The sequence below is a fragment of the Corvus cornix genome, chromosome 7 (assembly GCF_000738735.6).
Source record: "Corvus cornix cornix isolate S_Up_H32 chromosome 7, ASM73873v5, whole genome shotgun sequence".
Taxonomy (NCBI): domain Eukaryota; kingdom Metazoa; phylum Chordata; class Aves; order Passeriformes; family Corvidae; genus Corvus; species Corvus cornix.
In genome coordinates this window covers 30,904,393-30,912,128 of record NC_046337.1, presented here as the reverse complement: position 1 = coordinate 30,912,128, position 7,736 = coordinate 30,904,393, and the positions used below count along the sequence as shown (strand labels likewise).

The 7,736-nt window shown below is 46.0% G+C and overlaps 1 protein-coding gene across 6 annotated transcripts in view; it reads left to right on the top strand.

Moving 5' to 3' along the window:
* The first annotated feature begins 204 nt into the window (after positions 1–204).
* MYO1B (myosin IB) overlaps positions 205–7,736 on the top strand; it is a 110,158-nt gene continuing 102,626 nt past the window's right edge. For 4 of the 6 annotated variants that reach the window (XM_039554879.1, XM_039554877.1, XM_039554878.1 and 1 more), the window contains exon 1: positions 205–342. The gene's annotated coding sequence lies outside the window, so the exon portion shown is untranslated. The remainder of the gene's footprint in view (positions 343–7,736) is intronic. The other 2 variants (XM_039554881.1, XM_039554880.1) reach the window with 1 other exon arrangement.

Below are 7,736 nucleotides of genomic sequence, written 5' to 3'. Positions count from 1 at the left end.
GGAGTGGGTGCAGCCCGAGGAGTGCGAGCAGCCCGGGGAGCGGGTGCAGCCCGGGGAGCCCGAGCAGCCCGAGGAGCGGGAGCAGCCCGGGGAGTGCGAGCAGCCCGGGCCCCCGCGCAGGGAGCGGTGCCCGCCGGGCGGCGCTGCGGGGCCGGGGCGGGCGGGCGGTGGCGCCTCCGCCCCTGTCGGGCGGGCGGGGAGGGCCGGGGCTGGGCCCCGCTGGCTTCCGCTCTGCTCCGCTCTGCTCCGCCGGCTCCTCGGCAGGGCAGCGTCCGCCGGCGGCTCGGGGCGGGAGGCGAAGGGCGGTCGCGGGACGGCGGGCAGCGCCCTTCGGCAGCAGAGGTACAGCACCCCCCGGGACTCCCCGGCCCGCACGGCTCCCTTTGTTCCGCGGCGCCGGGGGCTCCGGCAGCCCGCGCGGGACACGCCGCGGGGATGGGCAAAGGGATGGGGTCGGCGCTGCAGCGGCTTGGGGTGCTGGTGTGGCGGCTCGGCGCCGGGTCTCCTGTGAGGAGGGGGCGGCGGTGCCTGCTCCGGGTGCCGAGCACGGGAGCCCCGGCGCCTCCTGGGCGCCCCTTCCCCTCGCAAAACTGCGGCTTCGGGACGCTCTGCGTGCGCTGTGGCTGGCGTTCAGCGGCTGGTGGATGGCAGCGGGGCTGGGACAGCTTCATTTAGGCATGAACGCCGTGCGCACACACGCATGGACGGTCCGGGGCTCGCTCCCTCAAGCATATGTGTGTGTGTGTGCGTGCTCTTTCTGGGAAGAGAGCGTGGCATCTGTTTCTTCTTGTCTGAAATAATTACCCTGTGTGCGCGGCTTTGCTGAATTCAAAAGAACGGGCTCGGCTGCGGGGCTCGGGGGAACCGTGGGAAGAGTGCTGGTAACTTGGAGCAGGATGATGGATTCTGCTGTCGGGTAACACTTGGAGAGGAGACTTGAGGAAGGGCTTTCCAGGGCAGGGTCATTGTCCCAGAGAACTTCCCTGAGGGGACGAGTTGGTGTAGCCTCCCAAGGAAGACCGCCTGTCTGCGCCCATGGAGGCTGTTGGGATTCGGTGTGGGACATCTGCTGCCGCTGTGTTTTGGGAAGGGAATCCCTTTGTTCCTCGGAGTGGCCAGACTCCCCGTTGGAAAACAATGGCCTTCCTAGAAGAGCCACAGGGAGTGGGGCTAGCGGTGCAGTCACGAAGTGGTCCAGTGCTCGCTTGCCTTGCCCAGGGTACCGATGTGCTCACACGTCCGTGCTCACATGTGCTGTTTGCTTTTTCATGTAATTTAAAGCTTTGGAGTTTCACACCATGTCATGAAATCAGTTGCTATGCATTTAGTCAGGACCACTATTCTAAAGGATAAATGTAACAGTAACTAAATAAAAGCTAACTACTCTTAAAATTTACGTTAGAGAAACAATTTAAAATATATCCAGATTGGAAAAATGACCGCTGGCGTAAAGGTCAGGTAAAACTCCTGACTTTGCGATTTTTGTGTCGAATCATGAGTCTTCCATATCCGTCTGTCCTATTGTTAATTGTGAATTAAGGCTGGCAACAAGCTGCCCATCCTTCCCTGGATGAATCATCACTTTGTCAAGCCCTGTGTCAAAAACAAGGCTTTCCCCAAAAGTGTGCAGTGATAGAGAACAGAAATAGTCCAACCCATCTGTTAAAGTAAAGTTCAGTCCTTGGCTGCTTTTAAACCTATGAAAGGTAATGACATTCTTCTCATCATGTGCTTTTATTTCCAGTTGTCCTAGGGCTGAGTTTAAGAATGTCTTCAATTTAGTGATAACGCTGCCTCTGGCTTAATTTTGTGTGAAGGTGTTAGGGTTGGAGCATTCCAATTATTCCCAAAGTAACATAAAGTGGTCACTGCTTACGTTGGCTTGTAGCAGCTACTGGCGTGTTAGGTTGCCACAAGTTCCTCCATATCCTTAGGAAAGAAGATGTTTGTAAAACACCGGTGGTGGTGTTGGATATCTAAAAGGATTCTGGCTCCTTATGAGCACCACAGATTGAATGCTCAGCAAGCTGAAGGTGAAAGGACTCATGAAAGCATCCTAAATCACAGAAGCTTGCTCCTTTCCTTTCCTTTCCTTTCCTTTCCTTTCCTTTCCTTTCCTTTCCTTTCCTTTCCTTTCCTTTCCTTTCCTTTCCTTTCCTTTCCTTTCCTTTCCTTTCCTTTCCTTTCCTTTCCTTTCCTTTTTTGTGAGGGACCTTGTTAAATCACACCTGTGGGGAGGAACTCTGAGGAAATGATGGCAGGGGGTGGTAGTTTAGCTCTGTGTGTTAGCCCTTTCAAGCATTGTGCAAAACTTGATGTAATTACCTTTAGAAGGGCAAATGTACATTTCAAGCCTACTAGTGCTTCTGGGGGAAGGGAAAATAAAAGTCTGGCAAATGAGGAGAGGAAGTGGGAGAGAGCAATTGGAAACATAAGCAAAGTCATTAATTTTTCCCACTGTGCACTCTTAAGAAACTGCTGGCAACATACTGGAGATACTCTGCCTCATGGAAGTGTCAGGGACTTGCTTCACATGATTCTCTGAGATCATCCTGTTTCCCTGAGCTCTGTGGGAACAGAAATTCCTCATGTTGGAGGCTGATCTCATCTTCCTTCGGCAGCAGTAGTAGCAGCGGCTTGGGAGTTGGAGAGGAAGGTGAAGAGAGTGCCAGTGGGACGGTTTGGAGAAAAGCTTAGTTCTGGTGTAGGCCAAGCTGGACACTGTTTCCTCCTTTCATTTGCCTTGTCTGGTCAGAGCTGGGACAAATGCTGACATACCCACCAAAGTTCAGTGCCCTTTCAGACTGCTGAGCTCATTTAGCACAGCTCATGTACTGGACTGTCCTATAAATCTTATCCTATATTTAATTCATCTTTTCTTTTTACTGTACTAATGAACAGCAAACTGAAATGGAAAGGGGTAACTTGAGTGATTGTATGCATCAAGCTTGGGGAATTTCCTGAGTTTGGTGAAAGACAAAAATAAAGGGTTTTTCCCTCCCTTATAGCTATGTAGTTAATCTATTAAATTCTCAGAGCTTTCTAAGTAGTGTCTTTTGTTTGTTGTGGGACTACTGGCAAAAATTTTAGGAAGGCTGAAGTAGTGATGACCAGCCCTGGAGTCTGTAACTTGATCTACAGCTTTTTCTCTTCAACTGGGAAAGGAAGTAACAGCTCTTGTTACACCCTTATGTAACCTCTCCATTCATATCCTCCAGAAAGAAGGAAACCAGAGCTTGATTTCTGGTATATAAGCTGATATCAAGGCATGCTTTGTCATAAAGAAGCAGTAAAGAATAACATTAGTTTTCTTCTGTTTTGCAGTTCCTAGAATGAAAAAAAAAAAACCAAACCCAAACCCCCAGCCCTCCCAAAAGTTAAACATTTTAATTTTGTGCTGACTGGATAGTGGAAATCTCTGCAACTCCTCATCATGTGCTGTGAAGTAGCTGTTAAACTGCAACAAGGGTCTTGTGAATCTTTCCTGGTGTGTTTGAGCATTAGTCTCAAAACATTCATCATTTGCAGTTGTGCCCCAGTTCGCTTGTGGTTTGTGAAAGCTTTGGTCTTTTGGTGTGTATTACTCCAGATTTTGGTTCTAAACAGTGTGGAGACTAGGATTTCTTTTTTGTTTGTTTGTTTTGCTCAGTTTGGTTTTTTTATTTCCTGTTAGTGGCATAGCTTTTAGAGAAAACTGTACAAAAAGTTAATCTTTTTGTCTCTTCCAACTCCTTTTTACTGGGAAATTTCCCATTTGGTATCACCAAGTAAACTTGTATCCATTTCTTGATATATATTTTAAGTCAGAGAAGTCACGCTGGTGATGGAAGTGTTTCAGTGGGAAAGACTAGGGCTTAAAAATACAATTTCAGAGGCGAAGAAGAATGATCAAATCCCCTTTCCAGATGCAAACTGGCTGGGGAATTCTTCTATGCAGACAGTACAGCAGGAGTAATGGACCCTAGAGGCCAGAACAGCCTCTCCAGTACTCCAGCCTTTGGGAGGGAAGCAGTCTGAGAGGTGGTCTCCAGCCTAAGTGACCAGATTTAACACTTCAGCAAACAAGCTGAAGGCTCAAGATAAGGAATCCGAATATCCAGAGTCCCAAGGAGTAAGGGTGAGAAACATTTACTGTCACTGAGATTTTTCTTTCCTCTGCAGGGGTGGGGAGTGGGTGTATCCTGGGGCTTAGGTAATTGCCTTGTCTCTGGCTTTGTGTAGTGCTACCTTGGAATTGCTTCGTCGCTGTGGGTGTACTAATAAACTTTTCTTTGTTCTCCCTGTCTTGGAGAGGCAGCAACCCTTCCAAGGGTCTTATATTGGCAGAAATCCTTATGTTGTTGGGCAAGAGAACCATGAAAGCAAAAGACACCAGGAGGAAAGTAAGAGCATTTATCAAGGAGAAAAAGAGGCGATCATTGAGAGGAATAGGTGCTGAGTAGCAGAAGGGCTGGTGGGTGTTGTACTATCAGAAGTGCTTGTTGTGGATTTCTTTATTTTCTAAATGGAGGCAGCAAGGAAAGACTCATTTTTCCCAACTGTAAGCAGAAACCAGTTTTTAAAAGTCTGTGACCACAGCCTGGTCAGCATTGGTACAAGCTTCCTGGGCCCACAAATATGCTTTGTATGTGAGCTGTCTTGCTGTTTGCTTTATGCTTCTCTTTTTGTAATATTCTGTAATTTTCATAGTTTGTACACTATAAAGTGCTACTGGGGGTACTTTGAATTGCAATAAGAGTACAAATACAAAATTACGAATAAGAATATTTAAACTGTAGGCTTTGCTACAATGGAAAGAAAAACAGGTGGAGAGCTGGGACATCCTGAAGTGTTTTGTCACACCCCAAAAAGTTTCTACTCTTTTATATGCATTTTCTTTATGGAGCCTGTTCTCCGTTTGTCTACATTAGTGTACTGGTGTTTAAATATCTTTGAAAAGACTGGGCCTTAAGGTAACCACCAGTTTTTATGCACAGTGGAGCATATGCAATGTCCTGATACTGTGCTTAAATCTTTGCCAGTAACCTTTGAGAACCTGCGCCTCAGAAATGAGGAAACTGCTGGGTGATGAAGTGTTGAAGAATTCTGTATCTTCGAAAAGCACAAGCAAAGGAAGTTACACTTATTCTCTGTGTTTTAATGCCTTTGTGTTAAAACAATTTGAAGCACAATTAAGGGTATCTTTTTAGATCAAAGAGGTATCCTTAAAGTCCTTATTGCGTAAGGACTCTGCAGATGGCACTGTAGTGAGAAGTCAGCCCTGCTTTTAGGAGAGCTGTTGAAGGGAGTGAGTTGCTATTAATCCTCTGCACTGTGCCTCTATGGAAGCAAATAAGCAGCTTAACATAGAGACACTGATGCAGAGATGAAGAGGTGCCATTTTTTCTGGGACTCTGGGAATTGGTTCACTCTTCACTGAATAGCTCTGCTAGAGCTTCATGTTTGAGGGCTGAGAAGAAAGCCTTTCCTAGCAGAGCTCATGCTTATCTGATGTGAAAGAAGGGATACCTGGGATGTCTAACTTCCAGCAAAAATAACAGCTGCTCTACCTTTTCATCAAGAGAGGCTTGGAGAGAGGGCAGCAGGAAGGTGGTAGAGGTTGAAAGGCAGATTATTTTGGGGAATAGTTAAGCCTACAAGCTAAACAAGTGGTTGCTTGAGTGTCTGGATACCCTTCCTAGCTTTTAAGTGTGTGTAGGTCTGTGACTGATGGAGCAGTTGAGGTTTGTTGCGCAGAGTAATCTAGGAAAGTGCTAACTCCCTGTAAACCTTTGGAGAAGGAAAAAGAGTTGTAGAGGGGGTGAAGGAGTATTCCTGGTGGTGGTGAGGAAATACTGCTGCCGTGATGTACCAGGGAATCTTCTGTACAGCCTTGTTTAAATCCCTGCTTGGCCAAGATGGGCTCAAAAAGGGGAGGGAGCAGAAAAGGGTGATTGGGATGGTAAAGGGAGATGGAAAGGCAAATGAGAGGGAAATGGGCAATACTGGCTATGCATTATTTGGAATGAAGTCCACGAGATGAACCTCTGTCAATACTTTCCTGTGAGACAGAAAACACATTTAAATTTAAAAACAAAACCAAACCACAGCAGTATGTGCAAAAGCAAGAAGAAGTAGATATTAGCTGATCATGAATAAATTTAGTCTAGAAATAAGGCACACCAAAATAACTATTTCTCATGGAGAAGGATGGAAAATGGCCCTCTGGAGCAGTGCAGTGTAGTAGTTCGTGGCTGTAGGATGCAGTGTGTTTGGCACCGGTCTGGAGCACACAGAACAGATTTGGCTGCAATTGCCATTGTTCAGCTCACAGGCTGTCAGGCTGCTGGCGTTAAAAGGGCTCTGGAGATTACCTTCAGTGATCAAAGAGTGCAGGGCTCTGTTGAAACAAAGTTCACTCCAGGAGAAAGCCTGGAAAATCTTTTGGCAAGCATGGAGAGAGCTGGAGCTCCTTGTGCCTTGTAACAGGTTTCTGGAACATGGGGAGCTTGCCTGTATCTCGTGTGAATAGAACTTTTTGCTTCCCAAAAATTGGCAGATGATAGTTCTCATGAAATACAGCAACGGGAAACTTAGTAGCTTTGAGTTTGTGTTGAGTTTGCCTGCCATGGGACCGGCTGTTTTCCGTCTGTGGAAGGGAGTTACTTTCTATTGATGTTTTAAGAAGGTGTCCCTCTCTAAATCTGTGAAGTGTTATATTTTATTTGGAAAATCTCTGTTTATCATGCTAGTTGTTAATAAAAACACCATCTGCTGGTTTTTAGCTTCATGGACATCTGGACAAGAGTGATGTGTTGAAATGCAACTTCATGGACCACTCCCATTGTCTGAAATATCTCTTGATGTGATACACAGGAAGAGCTGGAGATGCCTTGATTCAGAAATTGATGACTTTTGTCCTCTAATTGCAGGTGTCCATCTGAAAATGGCTGTTGAGGATGAAAATAACAAAATTGTGGGTATAGGTCAACTGCTTGAGACAAGCAAATATGTCTGAACAGTACATGTAATTAAAAAAAATTTTTCCCTTAATAGATTTTAATTTTTTCCCTTAAATAGATTCTTTTTTATCTTAGGTTTGGGCAAATAATGCTTCCTCTTCCCACAACACTTGCATCCAAATTCTTTCATTCCCTCCCTTCATTAAAAAATAGCAGTGGCTTGCTGGACAGAAATTGATGTGCAGAATAGACAGCGATGGCAAGTGGTGGGGTGAAACCTTGCACTACTGTTTTACCTTGGCAACTACTCCTGGGAGAGGTGGGACTAGTTGAGTCTGACTTCCTGCAGGTTTTTCTCTTGTGATGGATTGACTTGCAAAGAAGTAATAATTTCCATTTGAAGCTTTTTTGTGCAGCTAGGGAATTTTGCAGAGCAATTTTTCTGCTCTGTGGTAGTTAATAAGGGGTTTGTTCTCCTCGCAACCCATGTCTCCGATGGAATGATTGTGCTCAGATCTCCTGTCCTGCCTGCTTTTGTGTGGAACATCAGCTGTTCTGTTGTCCTTTACTCTGTCCTGTTCAATGAAATTCAACATTAGATGTGTGTAAGAGTAGATGCATAGACCAAGAGAGGTACAGCTGGCATGATTTGTCTTATTTTCATAAAATACTAGCCTAAAAACATTCCAAACTTTATTTACAAATATTACAAGGACCCCGCCAGTGAGGTTTTGAGGAGGGGAAATTGCAATGGGCAAGAATAAGGTCTCTGGCATGGTGTTTGTGTGACTTCTT